This window comes from Equus przewalskii, chromosome 3 (genome assembly GCF_037783145.1).
Source record: "Equus przewalskii isolate Varuska chromosome 3, EquPr2, whole genome shotgun sequence".
Classification (NCBI taxonomy): Eukaryota; Metazoa; Chordata; class Mammalia; order Perissodactyla; family Equidae; genus Equus; species Equus przewalskii.
The window spans coordinates 9,143,966-9,158,668 of record NC_091833.1 but is presented as its reverse complement, the minus strand read 5'-3'; the positions used below and the strand labels follow the sequence as shown (position 1 = coordinate 9,158,668).

Sequence of the window (14,703 nt, the reverse complement as noted above, 5' to 3'; positions counted from 1 at the left end):
AACACTGTGAGACACATAAGACAGTAAGCTAGTTCTCTCTTCAAACCAGACACTGTGACAAGATCTGAATGCCTCAGATGCCAGCTCCTCAAGGTTTCAATACTCCCTCCATTTCACCATGAGGGCCAGAAGGAACCACCAAGGCAAGGGGCTGATGTGGGTTTGGGGTTTGGTGATGGTACTGACTCCATCCCTCCCCACCAGAGATAAATGTTGTGGGACCAGGCAGCTTCCCAGCTGCTGGCAGCCTCTCCATCTGCACAGCCTTCTAAGAGAGAAATTTAGCAACCTGGTCCCAAACGCTTTAAACATAAAGGTCCAGGAGAGAATTCTGGGAAGACGGCAGAGTAGGAGCCACCAGGAAGCCACCTCCCCATCTACACAACAATTGCACTGGCAAAATCTGTCTGATGTAACTGTTTTGGAACTCTGGAGTCTGCTGAAGGCTTGTGACTACCAGGGGAAGACATGGACACTAAGTTGTGGTCAGTTGTGTTCAATTTCAGCTCTTAGCACAGTGGCAGCTACCCAGCCGCCACCCCTCAGCCACATGGCAGGCAGCTGTGCATGCGTTCCTGGAACAGCTTGCACACAGCTTGCAGGAGCTAGGGTGGGTAAAAAGGACCCTGTCCTCCAAATATTGGATATTTGTTTTCTGACTGCTGATTGCTGCTTCTGATCACAGAGGTGAGGACAAAGAGGTAGGCAGTCATTGTTGCAAGTTCCTCCATTGTTTCAAGCCCCTCCCTCTCCAGCTGAACTGACTGCCAGGAGATTTAAAGGGCCTGTGCTCTTCCCCTTGACCACACCCTGTTTTCACTTTTTGCCTTTCACCTTTTGGGAGCCAGACATTAAAGACTAGGACATTCAAGGGTCCAGCCCAGTGGCATAGTGGTTAAGTTTGCACCCTCTGCTTCGGCGGACCGGGGTTCACCAGTTTGGATCCTGGGCATGGACCTATGCACCATTTATCAAGCCACACTGTGGCAGGTGTCCCACGTATAAAGTAGAGGAAGATGGGCAGAGACGTTAGCTCAGGGCCAATCTTCCTCAGCAAAAAGAGGAGGATTGGCAGCAGATGTTGGCTCAGGGATAATCTTCCTCAAAAAGAAAAGAAAAGAAAAGAAAAGACTAGGATATTCACAAAAAAAAACTGCATATAAGGGGAAAATTAGAAAGTGATGGCACATGCCCAAGGAAAGGTTCAGAAAAGACATAAGAAGGCATTAAGTGTATACCTCAAGCTGATCCTCAGCACAGAGACAATCTACAACAATAAATAAATGAAAAAAAATAACAAAAAACAGCAACCCTGGAGAAGGAGGAGAATCTGATTTCCAGAGTTACCACTTTATTAGGTTCAAACTTCCAGTGTTCAACAACAACAAAAAATCACAAGGCATACATAGAAACATGGTAGTATGCCCCATTCAAAGGAAAAAGTAATTCAACAGAATCTGTCTCTGAAAAAAGACTTAATGGTAGATATATTAGACAAAGACTTTAAAACAACTGTCTTAAAGATGTTCAAAGAACTAAAGGAAGATGTGGAGAAAGTCAAGAAAATGATGTGTGAACAAAACGGAAACATCAGTAAAGAGATATAAAACCTAAAAAGGAACCAAAAAGAAATTCTGGTCCTGAAAAGTACAATAACTGAAATGAAAAATTCGCTAGAGGGATTCAAAGGTGGATTTGAGCAGTCAGAAGAAAGAATCAGGGAACTGTGAGATAGGACAGTGAGAATTATCAAGGCTGAAGGACAGAAAGAGAAAGATTGAGGAAAAATGAACAGAGCCTAAAGGACCTGCGGGATACCATAAAGCGGACAAATATACGCATTGTGGGAGTCTCAGAAGGAGAAGAGAGAGAGAGAAAGGGGCAGAGAGAATATCTGAAGAAATAATGGCCGAAAACTTCCCAGATTTGATGAAAGAAATGAATGTAAACATGCAAGAGGCTCAACAAGCTCCAAGGAAGATTAATTCAGAGCCCCACATTGAGACACATTATAAGCAAACTTTCAAAAACCAAAGACAAAGAGTGAATCTTGAAAGCAGCGAGAGAGAAGTGAATCATCACACACAGGGGATCCTCAAGAAGCTTATCTGCAAATTTCTCATCAGAAACTTGGGAGGCCCAAAGACAGTAGGCTCATATATTCAAAAGAAAAAACCTGCCAACGAAGAATTCTACGTCTGGCAAAAATGTCCTTCAAAACTGAGGGGAAAATCAAGACATTCCCAGATTAACAAAAGCTGAGGGAGTTCATGACCACTAGACCTGCCCTGCAAGAAATGCTCCAGGAAGTCCTGCAGTGTGAAGTGAAAGGACACTAGACAGTACCTTGAAGCCATATGGAAAAATAAAGATCTCAATAAAGATAAGCGCATGGGTAATTAGAGAAGCTAGTATTATTGCAACAATGGCTTATAACTGTACTTTTTGTTTTCTATAGGATTTAAGAGACTTACACACTTAGAGAAAAACAATCATTAGTGTAAAAGCTAGTATTCTGTAACTTTGGTTTGTAATTCCAAATCTTGTTTTCTACATAAATTAGGAGACAAAAGCATTTAAAAGAAGTATTAGTTTATGTTTTGGGTACACAATGTATAAGGATGTAGTTTTGTGATGTCAACAACTGAAAGGGGTGGGGATGGAGCTGTAAAGGAGGAGAGGTTTTGTATGTTATCAAAGTTAAGCTGCTATGAATTCAAGTTAGAATGTTATAACTTTAGGATGTTAAATGTAATCCCCATGGCAGCCACGAAGAAATTAGCTATAGAATATACATAAAAGAAAATTAAGAAGGAATTTAAATGTTTCACTACAAAAACTTAACTGAACACAAAAGAAGACAAGGATGCAAAAAAATGAGGGACAAAAAAGCTATGGGGCATGTGAAAAACAAATAGCAAAATGACCGAAGTCCCTCCTTGTCAGTGATTAATTTAAATGTAAATGGGTTAACTCTCCAATCAAAAGACAGAGACTGGCAGAATGGACAAAAACACATGATTCAATTATATGTTGTCTACAAGAGATTCAAAGACAGAAACAAATTGAAAGTAAAAGGATAGAAAAAGATATTCCACACAAACAGTAACCAAAGGGAGCAGGAGTAGCTATACTAATATCAAACAAAATAGACTTTAAATCAAAAAAAGTTACAAGAGGCAAAGAAGGACATCATATATTAATAAAAGTTTCAACATAGCAAGAAAATATACCAATTATAAACACTTATGACCTAATGAAAGGCCACCAAAATATATAAAGCAAAAACTGACAGAATTAAGGGGAGAAATAGACAGTTTTACAATAATAGTTGGAGACTTTAATACCTATTCACAATAATTGATAGATCAACCAAACCAAAGATGAGTGAAGAAACAGAAGACTTATACAACACAACCAACCAATGAGATCCAACAAACACACAGAATACTCCACCCAACAGCGACAGCATACGCATCCTTCTCAACTGCACATGGGGCATTTTCCAGGATAGACCACATGTTTGGCCACAAATTAAGTCTCAATAGATTTTTTAAAAGATAGATATCCTAGTATCTTCTCTGACCACAATGGGATGAAGTTAGAAATCAATAACATAAAGAAAGCTGGAAAATTCACAAAAGCAACCAATGGACGAAAAAAGAAATCATAAGGGAAATTAGAATATACTTGGAGATGAATGAAAACAAAACCACAACATATCAAAACTTATGGGATACAGTGAAAGCAGTGCTAAGGGGAAATTTATAACTATAAATGCTTACCTTAAAAAACAAGAAAGGTCTCAAATCAACAACCTAACTTTACAACTTAAGGAACTAAAAAAGAAGAACAGACTAAACCCAAAGCTAGCAGAGGAAGGAAATAAGGAAGATTAGAGTAGAGAGAAATGAAATGGAGAAAGGAAAAGCAATAAAGAAAAACCAATGAAACAAAAATTGGTTCTTCAAAACCATCAACAAGGGGCCAGCCCCATGGCCGAATGGTTAAGTTTGTGCACTCCACTTTGGCAGCCCAGGGTTTTGCTGGTTTGGATCCTGGGCACGGCCACGGCACCACTCATCAGGCCATGTTGAGGTGGCATCCCACATAGCACAACCAGAAGCACCCACAACTAAAATATACAACTATGTACTGGGGTTGGGGGGGGTCCTTTTGGAGGGGGAGGAGGAGGAGGAGGAGATGGAAGAGAAGGAGAAGGAGAAGAAGAAGAAAAGACTGGCAACAGATGTTAGCTCAGGTGCCAATCTTTAAAAAAAAAATCAACAAAATTGACAGACCTTCAGCTAGATGGACTAAGAAAAAAAGAGAGAAGACTCAAATTACTGAAATGAAAGTGGTGACATTACTACTGATTCTACAGAAATAAAAAAGATTATAAGAGAGTATTATGAACAATTGTATGCCAACAAATTGGTTAACTGGGATGAAATAGACAAATTCCTAGAAAGACAAAACCCACCAAAACTAGATCACAAAGAAGTAGAAACTCCAGATAGACTTATAACTAGTAAGGAGACGAATCAGCAATAAAAAATCTCCCAACACAGAAAAGCTCTGGACCTGATGGTTTCACTGGTGAATTCTACCAAACGTTTAAAAAACAACTAATACCAATCCTTCTCAGACTTTTTCAAAAATGGAAGAGGAGAGACACTTCCTAGCTCATTCTAGGAGGCCAGCATTACCCGGATACCAAAGCCAGACAAAAATGCTACAAGAAAAGAAAACTGAAGACAATATCCCTTATGAACAATGATGCAAAAATTCCCCAACAAAATGTTAGCAAACCAAAAACAGCAGGCTATTAAAAAGATTATGACCAACTGAGATAGGAATGCAAGGATGATTCAACACCAAAAATTCCAATGGAACAGAACAGAGAGCCCAGAAATAAACCCTCATATACAGTCAAATGATTTTTGACAAGGATGCCAAGACCATTCAATAGGGAAAGGACAGTCTTCAACGAATGGTGGAGGGGGAACTGGATATCCACATGCAAAAGAATGAAGCTGGACCCTTACCTAGCACCATATGCAAAAACTAGCTCAAAATGGATCACAGACCTAAATGTAAGACCTAAAACAACAAAACTCTTAGAAGCAAACGTAGGATGAAAGCTCATGACATGGGATTTGGCAGTGATTTCTTGGAGATGACACCAAAGGCACAGACAACAAAAGAATAAATAGACAAATTGAACTTCATGAAAGGTAAAACATTTTGTGCATCAAAGACACTATCCACAGAGTAAAAAGGCAAACCACAGAACAAGATAAAATATTTGCAAAACAAACATCTGATAAAGGATTAATATCCAGAATATAGAGAGAGCTCCTAAAACTTAACAACAAAGAAACAAACAAGCTGATTCAAAGATAGGCAAAGGACTTGAAGAGACCTTTCTCCAAAGAAGACATACAAATGGCCAACACGCACATGAAAAGATGCTCAACATCACTAATCATTAGGGAAGTGCAAATCAAAACCACAGTGAGATACCACCTCACACCCATCAGGATGTCTATACCAAAAACACAGAAAACAAGTGTGGGCGAGGATGTGGAGAAATTGGAACCCTGTACACTGTTGGCGGGAACATAAAATGGTACGGCTGCTGTAGAAAACAGTATAGAGGTGCCTCTAAAAATTAGAAATAGAGCACGACCCAGCAATTCCACCCGTGGGTATATAGCCAAAACAACTGAGAATAGAGTCTTGAAGAGATATTTGTTCATCCATGTTCATAGCAGCATCATTCACAATAGCTAAAACGTGGAAGCAATCCACGTGTCCACCAATGGATGAATGGATGAGCAAAATGTGGTATACACATACAATTATTCAGCCTTAAAAAGGAAGGAAATTCTGCAACATGCTATAACATGGAGGAACCTTGAGGACATTATGCCAAGTGCAATAAGCCAGTCACAAAAAGATAAGTTCCATATGATTCCACTTAGAGGAGGTACTTCGAGTGGTCAAATCCATAGAGATAGAAAATCGAATGATGGCTCAGGGGCTGAGGGGAGGGAAGCATGGGGAGTTATTGGATAATGGGCACAGAGTTTCAGTTTTACAAGATGAAAAGAGTTATGGGAACGGATGGTGGTGATGGCTGCATAACCCACTGTGAATGTACTTAATACCACTGAACTGTATCCTTAAAAATGGTTACGAAGGTAAATTTTATGTTATGTGTATTTTAACACAATAATAAAAATGAAAATAAAGTCCATATATCCCTTGAGAAGTCCACTTTGAGGACCCAGTCTAAGGAAATAATCCAGAATGTGAGCAAAGCTCTAGCTACCAGGTGTTCACCACAAGCCTGGCTGTCGGCAGGGGCAGCCCTACCCTTCCTGAAACACATACACTGGCTCAGATACCAAGCCACCAGAAGTACCACAGCCTGGGGAAGGTTCTGGCCTTCCCCACTGGGGAGGGGCAGGAGTTGTAACAGCCTCGTCTCCTCTGACAGAGGCCTCCTGCTCCAGGTCCAGCCCCTTTGTTAAACTACACGCCCAAACATTTACTCACAGGAAGCACTGTGATCACAGCTGACTCTGAATAACTCCTCCTCCCCTCCCTCCTCTCCTCTTCCCCTCCCTCCCCTTCCTCATCCTCTCCTCCATTTTCTTGCCATTGCTTGTGCTTGGTTCCCTCTTCCTCCAGACATCATCATGGCTCATTGTTCCCTGTCTCCCTCCCCTCCATTGTCTCAAGTGCCCCGTATGAGAAGGCCATGCCTGGGCCTCTCCATTCCAAATACAACCCTCCCTTGGCCCAGCATGCCCACCCCATCACCTGCCCTGTCTTTCTTCACTCCAGTCACCACCACCTGATGTACACTGTACAGCTTTGCGTAGTTGTTTATCGTCTGTTTCTGTTGGCACATCAGCTCCACCGGACGGGGACTTTCTCATGTTCCCAGCTGTAGCTCAGAGTCTAGAACAGGACCTGGCATGTTGTAGAAACTCTGCAGATGTGTGCTGAGCAGGTTAACCATTGCAGGGCAGAGCCTGAGGGGGGCTCTGTGTTTTCAGTACCCACCTCACCTGGAGTAGGGGGCATCACCTGACCGAAAATGCCCTTTGGCCATCCCATCCCCAGGAAGTTTCTGGAGGTCTTCTCCCTGTGTGGCCTAGCCTCTCTCCACCTTCTCCCCCTCCTCCCTTCTCTCCTCCTCCCTTCCTTTCAGGAGAAAATATAGCAGCCCTGATACTGGCCCTGATATCAGGTCCCCTACATTAAAACCAGCATATATGGGGTTAGAACAAAAGCACTCATTCCCTGCTTACTTCCTGGCTTCCTGGCTCCAGATTCCACCATCCGCCATGGAGACAAATGACGAAGGACAACCACCTGGATTTGTTATCTCCTCCCCGCCAAGGAGCTACAGGCTGGTGGGAAAGTGGCTGACCAGTAAGGCCATATGCTCCCTCTCCCCTACCTAAAACCCCAAATAAAAACCCCTACTTTTAGCTTTTCCAGGAGTTTGGGATTTCAGCGTTAGCTACCCTTTCTCCTTGCTCAGCGCTGTGCAATAAGAAAATTTCTACTTGCTTCCACTACACCTGGTGTCAGACATTGGCTTGCTGTGCAAGGGGTGAGCGAACTCACTTCAGGTTTGATATCACCCCCAGTCCACACACATGCTCCATGCAAAGAGGCCGCCCCACTTAGGTCCTGGTCCCTGCTGACCACATTGCATGCAGGCTCCACCCACCCCAATCCTATCAAGGTATTTTCCCAAAAATACTTCCTTCCCTGAGAGAAATTCTGGTAAGAGTTATGAAGAGAATCAAACTGTCACATCTTGCTTTTTCTATAAAACACAGGAAACAGTCCATGTGTAGTAGGAGAAAACGAGACCCAATCTAAGATATCCAATATCCAAAGATGGATATTGTTCAGCCACTCTGTGGACAACTAGGCAGTCACTTAAAATGACAGTATACGCACATACAGACAAAGAGCTAATTTCCTTAATATGTGGGGTGCTTTTTTACAGCTCAATAGGAAAAGACCAACAACCCAATGGAAAAGTGAGCAAAAGATATGAATGGATGGTTTATGGAAAAGGAACTACAAGTGACCCTTAGATATTTGAAAAGATGCCCAACATCATTCATAATAAGAGAAGTGGAAAAAAAGACACCATGATTCACCTCCCAGATCTGCAAATACGGAAAAGTTTGATAGCACACATGTTGGAGACGGTGTGGGAATCAGTTCCCCTCACACACAGCTGATGGGAGTGACAATCAGTACCACACTTAAGGAAGGTAATTTGCCATATTTATCAAAGTTCAAACTGCCTATGCCCATTGACCTTGCAAATCCACTCCTGGAAGTTTTTCTAGACTTATTCTCACATATGCAAAAATGCTGCTTGCACAAGGATATTCGTCACAGCATGGTTTGGTAGCAAGAGACAGGAAACAACCTAAATATACCAAACAACAGTTAAATTAGTTACAGAACAACATAAGGTGAAATACCTTGTAGCTGCTAAAAAGAAAGAAAAAAGGTAGATCTTTTTCGTTTTGATGTGGAAAGATTTCTGAAATACATTCAATTTTTTTAAAAAAAAACAAGGTGAAAAACACTATACACAGTATACTCCCATTTTGAGAAGGGGGGAACACAGATGGATGGATGGATATTTACACGTATATGTCATGTTGTGAAGGCCCACTCGGGCTGTCTTCGGAAGGAGACGTGAGAACCTGAGCACATTGGTTGTCTTCAGGGAGAGTAATCAGGCGGCTGGGAGACGGCAGGGGTAGGGAGATTTACTTCTCATTATATGCCTTTTTGTACGTTTGTGATACTTTACTATATGAATGTATTAGGTACTAAAAATTAAATAGTTTTAAGAACATCATAGGATTTCATTTTCCTTTAATATATAATTCCATATTGTTTAGTTTAACAAGTATAATTCTCTTTTGGTTTTTATGTCTGAGTCCCTTTAAAAAATAGGAATATACACATGTAGGGAAAAGACTGGAAGGAAGTAAACCAAACTGAGAATAGAGGTCATCTGAATGTGAACTCAGTGTCGCCTCAGGCTCCTTGAAGTTCTCCTTTGCCAAATGTCAGAGGCATCCCTGCCAGAAGGACTGCTAAAAACCTTTCTCGGGAAGGCTTCTGTGTGTGGGGATTTATCAGAAGAATCTGGAGTGACTCGCAGGATGGAGCAGGAGTCCGGTCACAGTCACTCAGGCTTGAAACAGGTAGGATAAATGAGTAAGTTGGTGTTTCCCCAGGCCTCCCATCTCTCCACCCCAGGAAATCATGCCCTAGTCAACTAATGAGGGATGACTGCAGAGCAGAAGAAGAGTCTGGGGTCAGAGACGGCCAGGAGAACTAAGCTTAACCCATCCCTACCCTCCAGATCCACAGAGGGCTTGAGAACACTCAGGGCTTCCCAAAGGAGCAGAATGGGGGTTCATGCGGACTTTACTCAGCTCTCAGGGGCCCAGGAAATCCCAGTCAGCATGCGCGTTACATAATCATGCTTATTTTAGGGGGAACGAGTGCCTCGCACAATCAAAAGCTGGCCTGCCTCACCACTTCTGCCTGGGTCTATGCACAGTGACGGTAGAGACGCGTCCGCCAAGATGGTGGGAGGGACCAAAAGGTTTCTCTTCCTCAGGGAACCTGCACCAACAGCCAGACTGACCCATTTTTCAGATTCTTTTTTTTTTCCTTCTCAAATCATCTGGGTGTTTTCCTTGTAGACTGAGTTTCAGTCAAGGTAAACTTTGGGCGACCAGCCAACAAGCAAAAAATAGGTCCGGTAAAGAGAACTGCTAGGTTATGTCCTCAGAACGCCGACAAAAGTTTTTACAAAGTGTTTGCTCTTAGGTTAATTTGCTCAGTCCTCAGTCTGACTCTGCACGGAAGGCAGAGGAGAGATTCTCGGAGGGTGAACGCGTTTCTTAGTTTTTTTTATAGCTGTAACAAAGTCCCACAAACTGGGAGGATGAGAATGACAGAAATTCAGAGACCATGCTCCCTCTGAAGCCTCTAGGGGACAACCCTTCCTTGCCTCTTCTGGCTTCTGGTGGTTGCCAGCAATTCTTGGAGTTCCTTGGCTTGTAGCTGCATCATTCCAATCTCTGCCTCTGTTCTCACATGGCTGTCCTCTCTCTGTGTGTCTCAGTCTTCATTTACCCATCTCCTCTCTTATAAGGTCACCATTCATACTGAATTAAGGGCCCACCTACTCTCATTATGACCTCAACTTAACGAATTACATGTGCTACAACCCTCTTTCCAAATAAACTCACATTCTGAGGTACTGGGGGTTAGGACTTCAATGCATCTTTTTTTGGGGACACAATTCAACCTATAACAGATGCAAAAAGACATAGTAAGAAGTTTCGCTGAATTTTCCTCAGTGGGGAGGGGTTAAACATGTTGGGGTGTAGGGAGACTGACCTGGCCCCGCAGACGTCCGGTCACCTCTGCATGTGGTCGAGGAATGAGCCTAAGCGTATTGTGAAACTCTTTCAAAGAACATTCCCTTCTGCTTGTCTGCCTTCCTCAAGGACCCATCGCTCCTCGTGCTTGCACAGCACTTTGAGGCTGACCCTGCACTGGGCATCCTCATTTCGTCCAACTCACAAAACACACTTGGAAGGATGTACTATCATCTACATTTTACAGAAGAGAAACTGAGGCTCTGAGAGATGGAGTTAGTCCACGATCACCTGGCAAACACAAGGTGCTGAGGGCCGGGTCTGTCAGTCTCCCCTGCGAGGTGTCAGTCAAGCTGGTGCTGTGTTTCGGAAGCAAGGCAGGTGGGCAGAGCCCATGGCCAGCCCACCCTGTGGTTCAGTGCGGTGGGAGGAAGGCACACTGGACGGGGAGCTCGGACACACCTTGAAATCATCAGCTTTGCCCCCATTCTGTTCTCCAGGGGGAGACCAAGCCTAGTGCTCCTCTGGGCCTACTGCTCCTTAGAGAGATGAGGTTCCAGGCACCGGCCCCGGGTACACCCCACCTCCTGTGACCCCCAGTTTTGGGAGACACACAAGCTGGTTTTCAAACTGCTTTTTAAGTCTGAAGAACCCTCAACACATTTTAAAAAGGAAATGTAAGAACCCCAACTTGTAAAATGGATGCAAACCATGTTGACCGTGGTGGACCCCTCCCCACACCTCCCCAGTGGTCACCTCAGCAAACTCCAGGTTTTGACCTTTTGAGTGAGAAAAAGGCTGAAAATGACACGGAAAAGCAAAGAGCAAGTAACAAAATGGCACCCGGGTATTCACCTGCTACTTGAGAGGTGAAAATGTTAGTTAAAAATAGTGGAGATTTGACGTTAGGGAATTATTGCTAAAACGCATAAAGCATGCTGATGCTATCATGGCTATGTTTTTAAAAAGACTTCCTATCTTTTAGCACATTCTGAAATTGTTCAGTTGAGATGCTGTGGGCTGTCTGCCATTTGTTTCAAAATGAGGCGCGACAGAGGCGAAACTAGGCTGGCCCTGCCCGACCACGGTCCGAGCGGAGAGGCGTTATATGCAAGTTCGTTATACCAACACCAGCTAGTTCATATGACTCAGCTTAACTCTGTTCTTTCTACTGCTGTGTATGTATGGAATTGTTCATAATAAAAAGCTGCTTTAAGCTAGAAAGTCTGAGCTGTGCATAATAAGCGGCGTGACTTCTGCAATTCTTTAAAAAACTGTAAAAAGTTGAAGCCCCAGGAGGTGACAGGAGCGTCTCGAGGGTGGGGAGGAGCGGGAGGGAGGGGGCGGGCATACCGCGTCCCCCAACCCAGTGGACCCCGACCTGCCTTCCTCTGCAGCTCGAAACTCATCCTCCAAACTCCGCAAGGAAGCGGGCTGGGCGCTGGCCGGCCCTGGGGCGCCCCATCTGTCCACCCGTCTGTGAGTCCAGCTATCTGTCCACACGGACGTCCGATCAGCCTGGCCATCCGCCCGGCGGTCCCCGGCACGACCCTCCAGAGTCCTCTGGCCTTCCCTCCGCCCCCTCCGCTCGCGCCCGACCCTCCCTCCGCGCCGCTCGCCGGGTCCCGCAGTCCCGGGCGCGCTGTGCACTCACCAGCCGCGGTCCCCGCGCCGCCGCGCGCCGCCTGAAACTGAAAGTAGGTGCAGAGTGCAGCCGGGCTCGGCTCGGGCTGGAGCCGGCGGCCGCTGCCGGGAAGTCACGTGGATTTTAGGTGCCAGACCGGTACGGGAGGGCCGGGCGGTGGCCGGCTCCTGGCACTCCCAGATCTTTGCGGCCGGGACCCAAGGACAGCCCCATGGGACTCGGGGGCTCTCGCCTCTTTCGTGGATGCGAAAGTGAGGCAGAGTGGTAAGGGTTGGCTCACCTGGGGCGTGCGCTGCAGGAGGACCCCGGGCTGAGTTCAACTCTCCTGCCTCTTTGGCGACTAAGGAGGGACGGGGACAGGGTGGGAAAGAGGAGGCGCTCGCTGTGCAGAGGACGAGACTTAGCGGCCAGGGGTCCTGTCTCCTGGCCTTTCCAGGATGAAAGGAGAGGAGAAGGGAATAATAACGATAATTGATCTTATAAACTGGGCCCTTGGCCCTCTGACTGGCGCTAAACACTCTCTGCGAATTTATCTCATCTGCTCCTCAAGATAACCCTAAAACGCAGATGCAAGTGTCTCCCCATTTTACAGATGAGCAAACTGAGGCTCAGAGAGGAGGGAGGTGAAGGAACTTGCCCAAGTCACACAAGGGACACAGGCAGAGATGAGGAAGAGAGGAGCAAAGGAGACTGGAGGGGCAGAGAGAAGATGAGATGGCTCCCCCAGGAGGGAGTCAGCAGCGACTCTGAATGGCGCCGAGTCCAACTACCCTTTCAACAAGGTCCCTGGCATTTTGCACCCCTCCTGGGACAGGGAGCTCCCCTCCTTCTGCAGAAGCTGCATCTGTCCTGTGGACAAGTCTGCTTGCTGGCAAGTCTTCCACCCGCCTCACCATGACATCCCCGCAGTGGAGTAGGTTTCACTCCCAGATCACTTCCGTCCCCCTGCCTCCTGGGCCGGGTGGGTGTGAGTGTGAGGGCACTGCAAGGTAGTGGTCACGAGTACAGCCATCAGCATCACACGCCACTGGATTCAAGTCCTGCCCTCCAACAACCACTAGATGCCTTCACTTCTCTGAGCCTCAGGTTTGGCATCTGTACGACCTCCGCGTAGAGTGGTTGTGAGAATTTGGTGAGCTGAAGTTGGATCTGATGCAGCCTGTGCCTGAAGCCCATGAGTCATCCTTTTATTTTTGTCTCCGTTCTGCAAGTCCCACATCCCTGTGAAATATGAACTGCCTCCCTTCTAGGACCCACTCCCAGAAACCACATGACAGCATGCAGAGGGAAGGGCATGGATCCTGTGGTCAAGGGCTTGTGTGTGATTCCCAGCTCCACCGCTGCCAGCTGCATGACCTCAGACAAACGTCCCGACCTCCCCAGGCCTCAGTTTCCTCATCTGCTAAATGGGGCTATGCCCAGCTTCCCCAGGCCACTGTGGGCCGTGGCGGGGAATGGATGAGGATGAGATGTGGGCTGTGAATGGGGGTGTGGGCAGGATTGGTGATGTCCCGAGATCAGGATGTGCTCTTCAGTTCAACTCGTGTTCATTGAACACCTCCTGTGTGATTGTCCCTACACGAGGTCCCAGGAAAGACTCTGGCCTGCTCCCTGTCCAGGCTGGGGAGAGCAGACAGACACATGGACAGATAACCACAAGCCAGAGAGACAAATGCGGACCATTTCCAGATACACTTAATTTTGAACAGGACCTTGAGGAGGGCAGAAGAAAAGTTGTTATCCCATTAGGCAGATGAAGAAGCTGAGACCCAGGTAGGTCAAGTGAGTTGCTGAAAGTCACACAGCAATCAGGAGCAGAGCTGAGTCTTGAACCCAATGCCCTTTCCACCCTGGAGGGACCAGGCCTGCCGAGAAGGATGTCACTGAAGAACTCTGGGGGAGCTACCCTCCCACGCCCCCATCCTCAGGCTGGCCTGTGGCCTGAGAGCCCACCCTTAGCACATTGTCCCTTTGGCTGAAGGTGTGCGAGCTCCTCCAGTGTAAACTAAATGGCCATCAGTCATTTTTACTTGAGTGTGAACAAGCTAATCGGATTATGTGGGTGGGAGATCAAGGAAAGTTTCAGTGTTTGGACTTCTGGGCAGGAAACGTGAGATGTGAGAGTCAAGGGGGCCCGGAGAATGGAGCCCACATTTACTGGGCGCCTCCATGTGCCAAGTACCTCAGGGCCATGAAGTATAACGAATAGCTGGCATTCTCGGAGTGCTTAGGATGTACCAAACACTGATCTAGGTACTTGTGCTGGCTCCCTTAGTCCTCATGGCAGCTCTGTTACCCCCATTTTCACAGGTGAGGAAGTGGGGGCAGACGATAAATAACATGCCTGAGATTACAGCTGGCGGTGGAGGAGCCGAGATTTGGACCCAGGCAGGCCAGCTCCAGAGACCCTGCTCCTGGCCAAGTGTGATACTCCCTCTGGGCCAACCCAGTCCTTACCAGGACCCTACGTGGAAGGCATTATTACCCCCCATTTAGCCGATGAGGAAGCTGGGGCACAGAGGGACCCAGGATAGCAGACTAGTAATCGAGTGCCCTGGGATTCGGACCCAGGCTTGATGGCCAGGCCCTCTCCCTACATTC

The 14,703-nt window shown here is 46.1% G+C and overlaps 1 protein-coding gene across 4 annotated transcripts in view; it reads right to left on the bottom strand.

The window, feature by feature from the left end:
• NLRC5 (NLR family CARD domain containing 5) overlaps positions 1-12,247 on the bottom strand; it is an 85,754-nt gene extending 73,507 nt beyond the window's left edge. For 3 of the 4 annotated variants that reach the window (XR_011538470.1, XM_070613696.1, XM_070613698.1), the window contains exon 1: positions 12,112-12,247. The gene's annotated coding sequence lies outside the window, so the exon portion shown is untranslated. The remainder of the gene's footprint in view (positions 1-12,111) is intronic. The other variant, XM_070613697.1, reaches the window with a different exon arrangement.
• Between the last annotated feature and the right edge of the window lie 2,456 nt (positions 12,248-14,703).